The sequence below is a fragment of the Amblyomma mixtum genome, chromosome 3 (assembly GCF_055824585.1).
Source record: "Amblyomma mixtum isolate Tamu chromosome 3, ASM5582458v1, whole genome shotgun sequence".
Lineage (NCBI taxonomy): Eukaryota > Metazoa > Arthropoda > Arachnida > Ixodida > Ixodidae > Amblyomma > Amblyomma mixtum.
Window position 1 is genome coordinate 16,545,056 of NC_143014.1, and position 16,130 is coordinate 16,561,185.

A 16,130-nucleotide genomic window follows, 5' to 3' on the forward strand; every position below is an offset into this window, starting at 1 on the left:
TTATTTGGGCCATGTGGTGGGGCGCGGCCGGCGTAGACCTTCCGACATCAAGGTAGCCGCTATTGTAAACTATCCCCGGCCAACCACTAAGACGGATATAAGGGCTTTTTTAGGTTTAGCTGGATATTACCAACACTATGTGAGAGACTACTCTGACCTTGCCAGCCCGCTAACAGACGCGCTTCGAAAATCGGAGCCCGTTAAGGTGACGTGGGACTCGAAGAAAGAAAATGCGTTCCAAATGTTGAAACAAGCATTGAGCCATAAGCCGGTTCTAACGGCGCCAGACTTTTCGAAAGGTTTCATCATTCAATGTGACGCGAGTGATCGCGGAATGGGAGCGGTGCTATGCCAAGAAGATGCTAGTGGTCATGAACGACCAATTTTGTATTTGAGTCGAAAACTAAGTTGTAGGGAAGAGGCATACAGCACCTCTGAAAAAGAGTGCGCCTGCCTTGTGTGGGCAGTTCAGAAGCTGGCTTGTTATGTCTCCGTTTCTAAGTTTGTTGTGGAAACGGACCATTGCCCCCTAACCTGGTTAAGTAACATGTCGTCTAAAAGCGGCCGTTTGCTGAGGTGGAGCATGACCCTCCAGCAGCACAATCTGGTTGTCCGCTATAAGAAGGGAAGGTTGAACGCGAACGCCGATGCTCTAAGTCGTGCATTCTAGGCCTCGCTTCTTTCAGTGACCTCCTCGTTACTTACCAATTCTCTCGCTTTGCAGCAAACTATCATGTTCGAAGGAAGAAAGGGGCAAAAATGAATGACCTCATTTGCTTCCTCAGTAGTGTGTTTTCGGTCCAAATGATTTCAAGGGGACCAATATGATTTTCATCATTATTCCTGATTATTAAGTGCTACTGCTATTTTGATGTGTTGATACCTTGCAAAATGGTTGTTTGAACCTTGTGTACCAGATCGTACACATGCCTCTTGTTGCAGCGGGAATAAATGGGGACATCAATTTAGTTAGGTTAATTTGGATTATGGCTTCGTCTGGTGTTTGATGGGAGACAGAGGGCACTTGCTTGTGTCGGGTGTTGCCTTTTGCCGGTCGGTTTTGTAGTCTGCAGAACGACCAACCATGACCAGTGGCGAGAAGCAAGGGGATCGGAACGACCTCAGCGAAGCTGGTCGAGGTGCCTTGGCGACAACGAGGTCAACAGAGCTCCTGGCCTGCGAGTGGGACCTGGTGCTCGTGAAGTTACCTGGACTGGACGTGAACTTGGAAGAGCCTGACGAAGATGCGCGCCTGGCATCCGAGCCACGTGGAAGCAGCTCGTCTTCCCGGCGCCTTATCTGATGGCGGGGATGCTGTCATGCCGGGAAACCCGCCCGGATTCCAATTCTGCCGGCCGCCCTTTTGACAAGCCCTGGTGCTGCGCCGCAAGGCACGCGCCCTAACGCTCCCTGACAAGCCACTATGCTGCGCCGTACGGCAGCGGAGTCCTAAGGAGAAGCATCTGCAAGCAACACGCCTGGACCTGTCGCAAGAGGCCAGACAGCGAGGCGCCAGATTCCTTCTCTCCCGGACGCCACCGCGCGCGGCAAAATTTGAAGCGGTTGGCCCGCGCGATCGCTGATTGGTCCTTCCGGACTGCCGTCGAGTGCTGCCTTTGGATTGGCCAGTTCTGAGGGGCCACCGTTCCTCAGGCTATATAAGCCCCAACGCTGCAGCTTGGAAGTGTGTGACGGAGTGACCGAGTGACCGACCCACCGTGAGTCGAGTGCTGCTCACGAGTGGAGTCGGATGGTGTGACGTGCTGGTGTCTCGCTAATCGTCGCTGTGCGAGAACAGTCGCGTTGTGTAGCTCTCGGCCCCCGTGCCGATGTTGAAGTATATTATGTCCTGTACATAGTGTATAAAGCGTTTTCTTAGTCTCACCGACGCCTGACTCGGAGTCTTCGCTACCGCTAAGAGAGTTGGCAACGCTCAGTCACGAAACGGGTGGCGAGCGCAGCGGGACCACCTCTATGGCACAACAGTACTGAGGGCCGAGGGTTAATTGGTTGGACATGACGAAGTTATTTCGGTGGTTGGTGTGATCCGAACATGCCGGAGCAAAAAATGAAACTGTTATTGTATTAGGGACATCAAATAGCAAACATTCCTTGGCTTAGTGCGAAACCCCCTAAAACCGCGTCACAATTTGTGTCCGGGGTCGCTACCTTGGAGAAGACGCTCAAGAGGCGATCTAAGCAGTGCAAGCGTCCGTCCTCTCTGGTGGCTGCCGCTACCATTGACGCTGGTAGCCCTGACGTGCTCCGTGAGGCCATATGGGCCGCAGTACGCCAGGAGCTCCAGAAGCCCTTTCGACCACACAGCCGCGCAAGTCTCAACCCTTTCGGACTTCATTCTTGGAAAGTCCAGCAGGCGCTCACGTGACCCGAACCTCTTCAACTAAGTCCACTACATGCCATGACATACTCTGCAGCCTTTCGTCGTCCACCTCTACTTCACCGCCAGGAGGCCCCTGCATACATGTGTTTGGCAGAATTCGAAAAGTTTAGAAATAAACTGAACAAAGACAATCGCAACGCAAATTATTATGCAGTGTACTTTGATTCACGCTACTGTACAGATGATCTCTGGAGAAAAAATAGCTGATGTAACTATAGTGAACTAGAATATATTCTAGTGGTACAAATGGCTCCAAGTAGGCTGTCCGTTATCGCATGCCACGAGATGATTCCACTGCAACTTTCGCTACTGCTGTTGCGCGGCAGCAGCCTACGGTTTCCGGGCTTTTCCACTCGCAATAATTGTAGACATCGAAATGATCATCGCTGCTATCTAAACATTGCCGCCTTTCACGTGCGATTATTCATTATTTTTACTCTTCTGGTAGATGCCGTTAAATCACTTGAAGTCCGAACATCGTGTACGCATGTTCAACAGCGTATCCCATCGCCAGCTGGGGGTAGAAAAAAGTGCATTCGTCTTTCCACTTAGTGAGAATTGGCGACTTAAATACAATGTGCTGAGAAAGTAGAAATTGTCCATAGGCATAAGCGGGCAATGAATGAGTGATTTTCCGAAACCTGTGCCTGCGTGCTTTAACAACTTCGTCACGAAAACCAGTAAACATATTAGATGGGCAAACGGAGCGTGCCCGCTGAACGTGGCGAAGTGAACGGCCGCAGCTCTTATCAGCGGCTGATGCCCTGTCAAGCCGCTGATAAGAGCGGCGGCCGCTTCGCCACGGTCAGCGGGCACGCTTCGTTTGCTCGAAACGCCGTTGGGAGCGCTGCGATATGGCAGCGCTGGCATCGAGGCACCCTAGTAGCGCACGAGCGTAGTTAAGTGGCGTTTTTTCATATTTTGCGGGCTTTCTTTAGATGCCGGAAAAAAGTACCCCGCAGGAGATACGATGCTAGAATGAACTAGATCGGTTCTTTCTAAACCTGCTCTACAACCTAACGTAACGCTCTCGGCACTAAAATGAATATTTGAAAATTTGCATAATTCATCTCAGTTAATTAACTAGTTAAGCGGAATATAAAAAATATTCTGAGGAGCGCCACATGATGGCCAACATGTTATCGCTGGTTTCAGCGGGCTGCGGTTTACTGCTTTTTTTAAATCCGTGGTTCAAGTTACGTGAAACACCCTGTATAAGCGTCCCGCCACCTTGTGCTCCAGATTGGTTCAAGACGACGCAGAAAACATCAGTCAATGCTTTCTGCGCTTTCTATGTATGGTTTTGTGTTCGAAGTTCCAGCTTTTCGCAAACCTTTCAAACTCCTCGCTCGCAAACTGGGGTCCGTTGTCGCTCACCAGAATTCTTGGAATCCCGTATCTAGCAAAGTGAGCTTTCAGCTTGAGGATTACTTGGGTTGCGTTTGTCGTCTTCAGCTGATCTACTTCCCAAAAGTTGCTGAGATAGTCGACTGTAACGAGAAAGTTTTTCCCCTTATGCTCGAAGATGTCGCATCCGACTCGTTCCCACGGATAACTCGGTTCCGGATGAGGGATGAGTGACTCTCGTTGTTGGGAATGCGCATGCTTCTGACACACTTCACACCTTGCGATGTAATCCTTCAGTTCTGTGTTCATCCTTGGCCAGAATACACACTCGCGAGCACGCCGAAGACAGCTCTCAATTCCCATGTGCGATGCGTGAAGTTTCTCTTTGATCTCACGGCGCAGAGACAATGGGATGAGCAGTCGTAATCCCTTGTAGATGAGGTCCTCCTCCACTGTGAGTTCATCTCTGAATGGGTAGTAGACGCGCATGTCTCGCGGCACTTGGTGCTTTTCTTGTGGCCATCCTGACAATATGATTGACTTTAGCTTTTGCAGGAAGTCATCTTTCTCCGTCGCTTTGCGGATTTTTTCCAGGGTTTCCTTGCGCACTGGCAGGTAGTTCACAACGTTGATGCTTTCTAGTTCACTTTCACTGTCGCGGTTGGGAAGGAATGCCCTCGACATCGTGTCAGCTAGAAGTAGCTCTTTCCCTGGTCTGTGCTCGATGTTGATGTTATACCTTTGCGTTTGCAGTATCATACCTTGCAGTCGTCTTGGCACTTGATCGAGTCTTTTTTTCATGATGGGCTGAAGAGGTTTGTGATCACTGATGATCGTTGTATCTGTTCCGAAGGTGTACTGATGGAATTTCTGCAATGCAAATACGATCGCTAGCGTTTCCTTCTTTTGTCAGCACGTGTCCCATGAAGACTGTTGTGCTCATGCGAAGTTGCGTCTTGTTCTTGTTCAGACGTATTCCAGTCTGTCTGCATCTCTGCATTAGGTTTTCGAGCTTTCTGTCGTGATCTTTAAGAACATCCTTTTCAGTTTCACCAACTCCATAGACGAGGATGTCGTCTGCTATGCACAGAACTCCGTTTAGTCCTTCAAGTGCCATTTGCAGTCTCTTCTGAAATATTTCACTGCTGACCGCTAACCCAAATGGTAGGCGCAGCCATCGATATCGGCCGTTGGGCGTTTGAAACGTGGTCTTTAGACTTGACTCTTCATCGAGGCAGCAATGCCAGTACCCTTCTCGTAGGTCTAGTTTTGAAAAGATCTTGGCTTTTGCAAGCTCTGGCAAGACGTCGTCGAGAATGGGCAATGTGTGGCGCTCTCGTTCTAACGCTTCATTTAGCGCTTGTGGGTCAATGCACACTCTCATGTCGCCATTTTTCTTCATCGCCACTACCATTCGGCTCACCCACTCGGTTGGCTCGGTGACACTTTTGATTACTCCTCTTCTCTCCATGCTTTGCAAGGTTTCTTCAAGCTGTGGTTTTATGCTGACAGGCACTCTGCAGCTTGTTATCGCTTTCGGAACTGCATCCTGTTTTGTTACCAAATGTACTGTTCCCGGCAGCGTCCCTAATGCTTCTCCAAAGACGTCTGGGAATTTTTCCACTATGCGCTTTGTGAAGTCTTCCTCTGGAGCGTTAACTGTAGCTACCAGATCATAATCGATTGTTATGAGACCCATGGTTTCTGCTGTCTTCCTTCCAATGAGGGATGTGAGCTCATCAGCAACAACTACGAACTCCAGGACATGCTTCTTTCCATTTTTGGCAGTTACCTCAAGTTGGGCTTTGCCTTTGGAGCAAACTTTGCTTCCGTTCCATGTCCGAAGTGTCGTTGCGCTCGCTCTCAGCTGCTGTGGCTGGACGTATTTGGCTGTAATCACATCAACTGCCGCTCCACTGTCTACTTGAAACTTCACTTTGTTTCCGTTCACTTCCAAGAGCGTGTAGACTGAGCTGGGCTTTTCGCTCTTAACTGCCAAAATGTCCTCTTCGTCGCTATCGACCTCCAGACTAGCCACTGCCCTGCTGCCTTTGCACACTGCTGCGAAGTGGTTTGGCTTTCTGCACTTAACGCACACTTGTTTCCAAGCTGGGCAGGCTGTTCTTTTGCGTTCGTGGCTCCTTCCGCAGTACTTGCATTTCGAAAGATTCGCCATCAACGGAGGCTTCCTTTCTTCTTTTAGACTTTTACTGGCATAGTTGCGACGGTTCTGCTTTTTCACAGTGTGAACTTCGCTGTTGCTTGCAGCTGATCCCTCTTTAAATGCTTTCATTTGGTGTTTTGTAGCCTCATGAGCAAGACACACTTTGACAACTCTCTCGAGGGTTGGGTCATCGAGCTTTAGAATGTCCGCTCGCGCTCTCTCGTCGTAAATTCCACAGACGATCCGGTCGCGGATCAATTTGTCTCGTTCGTTCCCGAACCCGCAGTCGCGCGCTTTCAATTTCAGGTCGGTCAGAAAGTCATCGAACTGCTCTTCCTCTTGCTGCATTCGTGAGCGGAAGACGTATCGCGAGTACAGTTCGTTATGCTTCGGTAAGAAATGCGCGTCGAGAAGGCTTATCACATGCGTGTAGTCAAATTCTGGGTGTGGTCTTGATCCTGTTGGTTTCCCGAAGTCCAAAGTGTTATAAATGTCAAGAAGCGTGGAGCCTCCGACGGTCAAAAGAAGTGCTACTTGCCGGTCGGACGGTGCTTTCGCTGTGTTGGTTGCTTTGAGGTACAGCGTGAAGCTCTGCTTGAAGGCTCTCCATTGTTCCGCTGCGTTGCCAATGGTTTCGAATTTCGCAGGTGGCGGAATCTTCTCCATGTTGAGGCGTTGGCGGTAATTTTACACTTCTGACTCCATGTTTCGTGCCTGTCTAATCTAGGATGACTCTATTAACTGAGGACTTCTTTTAGATGGGGATTATTGAACGTTTATTACAGTCTGGGCTACATAGGTCTGATTAGGTGCAATACATGGCTGGGTCTGCTGCGTAGCTGTTCAAGTGGGGGCGCCGCGGAATCCGAGTCGACTGCCACTTGTCTATAAGAGGGTGAGGAGGACGGCGGCCGTCAGGCCCGTGCGCTCGGCGGCTCGGCGCATCACCTGCGAGGGTGGCTGGCCGCTGCTCCGACAGCGGAGGTAGCGGAGGGTGCGTTGCCGGTACAGCTGGCGCCATCTACAAGAGCGTCTTGTAACAAAAATGACCCTGTGTTCATTGTAGCCTGCATTATTAAACCAACGAGAAAACCGTTTATATTCCAATAAGCCGTCCACAGGTTTATTTACCAACACTGCAGAGTCGCCTGACTCCTAGCAGGGACGAACACAAAATAACAGGAAACTATCACATCGTACATGAACTCCGTAGAGTGGCATACACATGGTATGAATGCAATAGAAAGAGCCCACGCGCGAGGCTCTCAGGTTAGCAACGACCATTTCCCCATTCGGGCTGTGCACAACACACTTTGGCAATTTATTCCAATCGCTAAATGTTTTGGCAGAAAAATTAGAATTTAAATGTGCTACTGTGTGCTCGATATTCTGGAATCATTTTTCCAAAATTATAACGTGTACTTGCGTGGGAAACAGTAGTAATGTACTCATAACTATTTATTTTGATTAGATTATTATATATTAAATACAAAAATTTCAGCCTGGCTTCTTCGCGTCTCGTCTGGAGCGATTCTAAGCACAGAAAGTTAATCATTGATGTTACGCTGTTTGTTCTGTTATACCCAATGGAAATAAATCGAGCTGCGATTATTTGAACTCTTTCAAGTTTTCCGACATTTCCCAGACAACACTGAAATATCCTGAGGACATACTGAGGATATTTTTCTGAGGACATTTTTTATCCTCAGGACGTCCTCAAACGATCCTCAAAATGTACTGAAAAGGTCCTCGTGTCCGGCCTCAGGACATCCTCAGAACAGCCTCAGAAGGGTACTATATGATGTTTTGAGTACATTCTGAGGAGGTTATAGCTGGTCAAGCTGCATGAAAAAAAAAAAAATGCGAAAAATTCATGAAAATCATTTATTTTCTGAGCTCTTCAGTTGCTTCACTGCTGTTTGCCGCCATCCCTGTGCGCTGTGCCGGTCTGTTTACGTCGCTTCTGAGCTGCTGTCTTCTGTGCTGCCTAAAGAAATATAAATTGAAAGTCAGCAGTGATTATGTGTAATTCAGTTCAAGCACGGAAGCAAGCAGTTCTTAATGCTACTAGTACAATATGGTGCTGCAGATATGACTTTTAATATCTGAACATATAAGTCACAACTTACAGTGCAACACAGCCCTTCAGCATGAGCAACTGCAATAAAAGTTAATCATACAACACGTATCCCTGCTTCTACACCTGAACAACGGTACTGTCCTCCCGACATTTCGGAAAGACCACTCGACTTGTTCGGATTTTGTAGCTAAGCCGCTAAGCTCTCGCCGATGAAGGAAGTGAAGAAGAACACTTGTGGCTGCGGAGCACTTTCAAAAGCGACGTGGCAGCGGCATGCGACGACCTAAAGCCCCTTGATAATTTGATATCAAGGGGCTTTACGAGGACCCAGACTCTACTGCCACCTTTGAAGCTTACGCCGAAAAGTCGCTATGCCCTAGTCATCGCGTTCGTGATCCGCTTCACAACTAACCTAGCCATCAACCTGAGAAAAATGATCTTGATTGCAATCAGCGCTTGCATCTACAAAATAAATAATGTCCCCGGTTCAATGTGTTCGCTTCTGAAAAGAGGCCTCGGCACGTCCTGTGTCTGGCAAAGAATGTTTGCTTACACACAGAATTCACACTGAAGCTGGTTGCACTGTTTTGGCAGTTGATCAGGATCAGCTTCGGCCCACGCAGCGAGCACAAGCTAGCGTCAACGCGTCGTTTCCTAGTGCGGCAAAATTGCCGTGCATGACTATCGGCAGACATCGTGAAAATATACAAAGACATCACTCACAGTTTTTTTTTGCATGTATCCATGATTTGGGCACCACAACGCGCACGTGCGAGTCACTTGCGTCTTGCGTGAGTCGGTGTTGCGGATGCAGACTTTGGCTTGGCTTGAATGCAAACTGGCCGCACACAATAATGGTGATGATGACGTTGCGGTCGGTTTGTGATTTTATGAGGCAATAAACATTACGGAACGATTGACTCTATGAAAAACAATTTTTATTTCTAAAATACAACCTATTTATCGAAATTTGTCTACCCAGCAACACACAGACGGGCCCCAGGCAACCCAGAATTCAAGGGCTGTGGCTCGGGCTCTTTCGCCAAAGGAAAAGCTAGCGGCATGGCTAGCGGCACTGTTTACAACATTGAGGGCAGGAAACGATTAGCAGAAATGATAAGCGCGATGACATTATTGCATAAAAGAACGATATTCTTAACTGTGAGACACCAGAACTCGTCGATTTTCTCGGGGCATGCACCAGCAGCGATGCGGGTTGTAGCATAAGGTTCAGTACGACGTTGCATAACCCGTACCCAAACCAGACCGGCCCCAAACTTTCTTCTCTGTGTCGCTTGCACTTCGTGCGCAGCAAGCTTGCTTTTTGTTCAAGTAGAACGTATTTCCATTAAAAAGCCTGCACGAATGCGATGCATTCTGAATGCGGTTACTCTCGTTTCCGCGCGCAGCAATTTGCGGTCTAGGCTTGCTGTCGTTAACCAAACTTTTTCTACATGAGGTTGTCAAAGGGAAAGAAACTGTTCAGACTCAAGACTAGCGCCGCGCAGAAATGCATCTGAAAAACTAGGACATCATAGGGCTATATATAATGCAAATTAAATGCATTATTTTACTGGTGATTTTCATGCATGCGTGTTCGCAAATATGTCCTCGAAATGACATTTTGAGGACCACGAACCCACTTATATGACCTGAGGACATCGTTCTGAGGACATTTCCAGGACAATCCAACCTAGGACATTATGATGACATATTGAGGATGTTTTAGAAGCCTTGAGGACATTTGGACCATTTGAGGACATCCTCAGGATGTTTGGTGTTGTCTGGGTTTTTGCAGTGAGTGGGTCCCATAAACAGGAGGCATACTCAGGACGAGGCCGCACCAAAGCCTTATATGCTTATAACTTCACCTGCGCCGGGGCTTTTGGAAATTTACATCTCAAACACCACAGGAACTTAAGAGCACTCGTGCCAATATTGTCAACATGCGTATCCCAGTTCAAGGTATGACTGATTTGAATCCCAAGGTATTCTACAAATGTTGATTGTCTGTGTGGTACTCCAGCTATAGAGTACGGATGTTGCAGAACAGTTTTCTTCTTACATGTTCGGAGCACCAAACACTTCTCAATACTAAGAAACAGACCGTGTTCTTTACACCAGTTCGAGATTTCATATAGATTGTTTTTTAGAGTTATTTGATCTGCTGTGGAGGTAATCCAGCAAAGCGGAAAGTTGGGCAAGTTGGATAACGTTCATGATGTAAAAAAAAAAAAATTAGCGCTTGTCTGCGTCGTTTACTTTCCGTCCCTTGTGTTCCTTGAGCGCTATTTTTTACATCGTGGAGGTAATCGTTATTTAGAGAACACATTCGTCTGCAAAACAGTTTAATAGAAACTCCAGAATCAATCACACTCGCTGTCATTGATACAGATTACAAATTGAACGGGCCCCTGAACTGATCCCTGCGGCACACCAGATGAGACAGGAAGAGCATCTTAACACTGGTTGTCAGCGTGTCATCAAGGTATGCTCTAATAAGATCGATAAGGTTAGAAGCGATTCCGACAGTCTAAAGCTTTTCTATGAGTTTAGGGTATGCCGGGCTGTTCAGGAAGCGATAGTGCGCCGGCGTCAGGCTGAAATTTTCACCAGGGGCTATATATTCCGAGGCTGTCTTACGGCGCTCCTCCGACTCAGCCTACGCGGATGACTTGCGGAAAACGCCGCCTGTTCGTCCATCACTTGCAATCAGGCTGTGCTGCACGGCTTGTATCGCTGTGCGCTTTTGACCATGTAGGTTCAGGTTCACAATTGACGCATGCACTCAGTTCGGCAAAGTAAACCCCCGTGTCAACAAGAAGCTGTCTTGTTTTTCCGTTCTCGCGTGTCCGGGCGTTTAGACCCTATTGGTTTTCAGATTTGGCGGGTGGAAGGTGGCGTGCAGACTTCACATTGTTGCAAGTCGAAACTAAAAAGTCAAACAGGCTTTCAAGCAAAAGTATACATACTGCCGGGAATCTTTGTAGTGCTTGTTTGTTTATCCTTCAAAGCTGCCGGCACACCACTTTATCGCTTTGTTTGTGATGCAACACACGACCGGATTGATCGCATCCAGGTGGAGCCGATTCAACGCTGTTTCAGAATGTTCTAGTAACTTTGCACGCTTTATCTCGAAAGTTCTCTATGAGCGTTAAAGGGACACTGAGGAGAAATTGAAGTTGGCTTGTATCGACAGAATACCAGCTCCTGATTACAAAAACGCCACTCATACTGACAACAAAGCTCTTGTAACGTAGAAAAGAGCAAGAACCAAAATACAGGTATCGCCGCCACAGGCCAAACTCGCAAGTACAAGCGTCATGAGATCATAGAACAAAACAGTGTTGCTAGAACGAATGGTTCTAGCAACACCAGGAACCGAGACACCATGTATCACTGAGGCGCAGCCAATGCATGCGCAAATCTCCTTGACGTCGCCAGATGGCGCCACGTGCCCGGCTGCTACGCGCGCTCCTGAAGCATCGGGACAAATCAGCGCCTGTTTTCCGGCGGTAGGCGGGCTAGCGGTAACAAGGTACACGGTATGCTAAAGGTGTCTATTTGCGAGAACTTCGTTGACGACTTCGAGAACGAGATCCATCGTAACGCTGGCAAAACGCCAGTGCAAACGTAATCGAAGCGACTGTAGCGACGGCCGCAATAGCCGATAGATGCCTTCAACGTGCGGCCGGCGGTAGCTTTCTTTTCGGCTGCTGCTAGGCCGCACTGCTGGCAGCCAGAAATCACGGAGTCTGCGTTACGTCATGTGCACGTCATGTTTCACGTCTTTTAGTCCTCTGTCGTCATAGACGAATCCCAAGTTTGAATCAGAGCGGCGGGAAAAACTTTTTCAACTTCGAATCCAAATTTCTTAGAAATAAATGCATCTTTCGCTGCCGGCCAAGTGGCAACAAAGCCATGACATGCCGAACTATCGGATTTTACTATAAAAAAAATATTAATAGTGCTCTCCTCAGTGTCCCTTTAAACTGGGCAAGGCCGAGAGCGGCGGGCATTCGGTTCGACGACCGCTGAGCACGCTTGTTGCTACGCCGCCGCCGACTCATTCACTTCTTTGCGGGCGCAAGCCAGCCCTAATAAAGAGTTTTGCTTAGAAGCCATTTTCGCTGTCTTCCTGCTCTACGGACTGCAGTCACCACTACGTGACATTTGTTGGATGCGCTAAAAGATGTCCCTGTCGTCCTCACCGCCTGGGAGCCGCCAAAGCAGCCCGATCTGTCTCGAAGAAGTAGATCACGAGAGAGCCGGAGAAGCCATCCCAACCGAAGACTAAGTGCGAAGCAGCCGTCATCTCCAGAGACGTTCACCTGAATTCGGACTACTATCCGACCGCACACGAGCAAAGTAGGACCGCTCAACGCCGACGTCAACCATGCCCACGACACCAGCCCCCATTATTTTGCACCAGCCCCGACTGCCGCCCACATTCTACGGTTCACCGGGCGAGGATCCTGAAGAACAGTTTGACCGTGCCGCCGTTATCAAGAGTTGAGATGACCAGACTAAAGTAAGCCATGTTCTCTTCGCCCTGGAAGGACCAGCCAGGATTGGGTTCGGAAACCACGAAGCTTCTCTGGCGACGTGGAAATCATTCAAGCGGGAGTTACTGAAGGCATTCACAAGCATCGTCAGGAAAGAAAGAGCTCAGCTGCTTCTACAGTCACGCATCCAGCACCTGATTGAGACAGTGACCGCGTACGCAGAAGAATGGAGCGCCTTTTTCAGCGTGTCGATACTGATACGACGAAGGAGGAGAAGGCGGAGCTTTTGATGCGTGGTGCTAAAGAGGCACTTTTCTGTGGTCTGACCGGCAATCCACCCAAGACGGTCGCTGAATTCACTAGCAAAGGAGCCACCATTGAGAAGACCTTGAAAGTATGGGCCAACCTTTTCCCTCGGCAGCTCCAAATGACCTCGACTGCCCTCTCGGGTGGCACAGCGTTCGGAGGAAACCTGCGGGATGTCGTCTGCGAAATTGTACAGGAAGAGCCGCGTCGCCAGTTGCCACCTACACCTGTGTTCGAAAGACACGTGCTGTTCGCGGTAGTGTTGCACCGCAGTGCGAAAGAGCGGCAGACTCGCGTTTCCTCCTCGCCAAATTCCCACGTGTGGACTCTGCAACAGGTGCCTCCGTTTGATGTGTTGTGATGTGCCGACCTGTGCGTCGCGTTGAATTGCCGCCTGATAAAGGGGCGGAGCCTGAGGCTATTTAACCAGCACCCAAAGTAAGAACGGACGCTCTGGGCCTTGGGTAATAGGCTCATCCAGTCGCTCGACGTCATGAACTCTTAATTTTTGTTTCTTTGCTCTTTTCTTCATTATGTAAATAAGTGTCTTAAAGAAGTGCCATTAAACCTGCTTGTTTTCGTATCCCCAACCTTCGAAGCTTTAGATCCGTTCCCCATCTCGGGCGAGCCGTAACAACTGGTGAACAGCGGTGGGATCCGAAGACCCAACAACTGTGGATCAGCAATGGGTATCTGAAGCTACAAGCGGCAACAACGGTCGGCCAGCGAGAGTGCAGCTGTCTTGGGACATGATCACGTGTGTGGGTGAGTGCTTGGCTTTTCCTCTGATGTGGACCAGGTTCTAAAAGAGGGTTAAAATTTAGAACTGGTAGACACCTGTGCTTAAATCCTAGAGGTTTCGTATTTTTGCATAGTTGTTTTGGAAATAGCCCAGACTCAGAACTATCATGGACGTACAGAAACTGCAGAAGCCGGACCTGTTGCTGTTGTGTGAGGAATTGGGGATTGAGACAAAGGGTTTGGCACGAAAACCCGTGATCATTCAGGCAATTACGGATTTGGGGGCAGATGATGAGGAGCTCAGTGAAGCGTGGAGCCTCATCGAACAAAAAAAGGAAGAGCTGCTCAGACAGCAGAAAGAGCAGGAAAAAGAGGAAAAGAGGCGTGAGCGCGAACGTGAGAATGAAGCAAAATTACTGAAGCTAAAGGCTGAGCTCAGTAAGTTAGAAATGGAGTTGAGCAAGAGGTCGGGCGGTTGTCCCCAGCAAGTGGTACCTCTTCTCAGCAAGGAGGCAGATGAGACGGGTGAAACGATTCTTTAGCGGGAGATTGAGATCCCTAAGTTAGAAATGGAGTTGAGCGAGAGGTCGGGCAGTTGTCCCCAGCAAGTGGTACCTCTTCTCAACAAGGAGGCAGACGAGGCGTGTGAAACGATTTCGCAGCAAAGCCTCCGTGTGGAGAAAGAAGTGGAAAGGCGAAAACTTCGCGAGGAAAAAGAAAGGGAATGGAAGGCGAAGTGTAGTGAGAGACAGGCTGAGCTAGATAAACTACGCGAACAAGAGCTGCAGGAGCGCAGGCGTAAAGTTCAGTTGCTGAATTGGGGAAGAGCGAGAGCTCGATTGACAGTTTTTCGAAGAGGCGAAAGTTTCAAAACTTTCATCGCAAATTTAGAGCAGATTTGGGCAGAGGAAGATCTAGACCAAGGATACTGGTCAACGATGTTGGTGGCCATCCTCCCATGTGAGGTTAGCGAAGTATTAGGGAGTCTGTCCAACGAGGAGTTCGGCAACTATCAGTAGCGAAAGGCGCTCTTTACGAGTATTTTGGCATACGTGTTGAGGCCGACTACAAATGTCGAAGTGTTGGCAGTAGGCTGCGCGCCCATCTGAGTGTCAGCGACCAGCCTAGGAACCCCGCTTGGTCAGCTAGGGACACAGAAATTGCTCAGGAGAGTAAGGAGACGGTAGGTTTAAGCCCAAAAAGAAATGCCAGCTCGGCAGCTGCAGGGGCAGCATTTGTGGATTTAGAGGTAGAGAAAGAGGGCTGCAGCATAACCAACAGTAATAAAGAGACAGGGATAGTTTGGTGGAAGGTGCAGGCATTAAGGAAGGTAGTGAGAAGGCCGGTTCTAGCCCTGGGAGAGATGCCGCTACGGCAATTGAGGCAGATGTTCCGCGCCAGAAAGAGTGTAGGGAGTTGGAATGCCACCGCACCGAAAGACAGATTTCCGAGAAAGAGCTCCACGGAGAGTCACGGGATGGAAACGTTAAAGCGCCAAGTCAGAGCGCTGAGTTATCTGAAAGGGGCGATGCTGCTCAGATTGTTGCGGTTGACCAGAATATTAATGACGGTACTCCAAACTGCAGAGTTCAAGACAGCGAAGTATTAAGCTCTGCAGAAAGTGGAATGCAGACATGTTGTTTTGGGTTTCCAACGGGCACTGGCCGACGTATAGCAACCCCTGACTATTCGATAGAAAGCGCAGAATGCGGCTCAGCGCTGCATCGAAACAAAGAGCAGCAAAGCGAAAGCCAGATCACAGCGGCTAGAGACGGAACCACAGGTGTGGACAATTCGACACTTGAGCCGCCGCCTGGCACTGTGAGCAAAGCGCAAGTAGCGTCGCTACGCAAGAAAAATCGCGAACGCGACAAGCCTTTGAGAAATGCTAGGGAAGGTGTGGATGCTAACGCGAGGGCCAGCAGATTAACTCGGGACGGCACCGCGAGAACTGTTGACGGAAAGGGAAAACCAACAGTGACATTTTCCCGAAGGCGGATGGGCCCGATGAAAGCGAAGTTGACTGCCCTTGCGGGGCGAAAGCGCTCTTCTCCACAGACGGCATTGCCCTTCGACAGGTGACGCATGCGACGTGCTAGGGAGAACAGCGCGCGACCGCCACACAAAGGGGCGCTGCAGAGAGCGCGTGAGTCCGAGGGGGACGCGACAAGTAGGGACCAAAAAATGGAGAAGGCGCCCCTTCCGCAGTAGGTCGCGCGGAGGCGGAACCAATCAACCCCGCAGTTTTCTTGAAGCACCGACTTGTGGACCGGCCGTCCGACCACAACCGCGCAGGGCGCGGCTGAAGAATGTCTAGTTCGGAGAACAGGTGTTTACCTTTTTTTTTTCTCGTTGCATTGACTCACTGTAAAAAAAGGAGACAAGGTTGAAGGCAAACGAGTTCCCAGTTTTTGTGGTAGTGCTGAGTGGCGTTTGTAAATTTCGTTGTTTTCGCTCAGTTGTGCAGCTTTTGGAGATGTTTACCTTTTTTAAAATACATGCAAGAAGGGCACATTGCTTGAAAATGCGGACGCGCTTAGGTGTTCTTTCTAAGCGGTCCGGGATGCTCTTCATGAACCAAAATTG

General features: G+C 49.1%; 1 protein-coding gene across 1 annotated transcript in view; it reads left to right on the plus strand.

Annotated features, from left to right (window-relative positions):
• The window catches only part of LOC149349322 (uncharacterized), an 88,677-nt gene that overhangs the window by 44,854 nt on the left and 27,693 nt on the right, over window positions 1-16,130 (plus strand). The gene's annotated exons all lie outside the window — the stretch shown is intronic.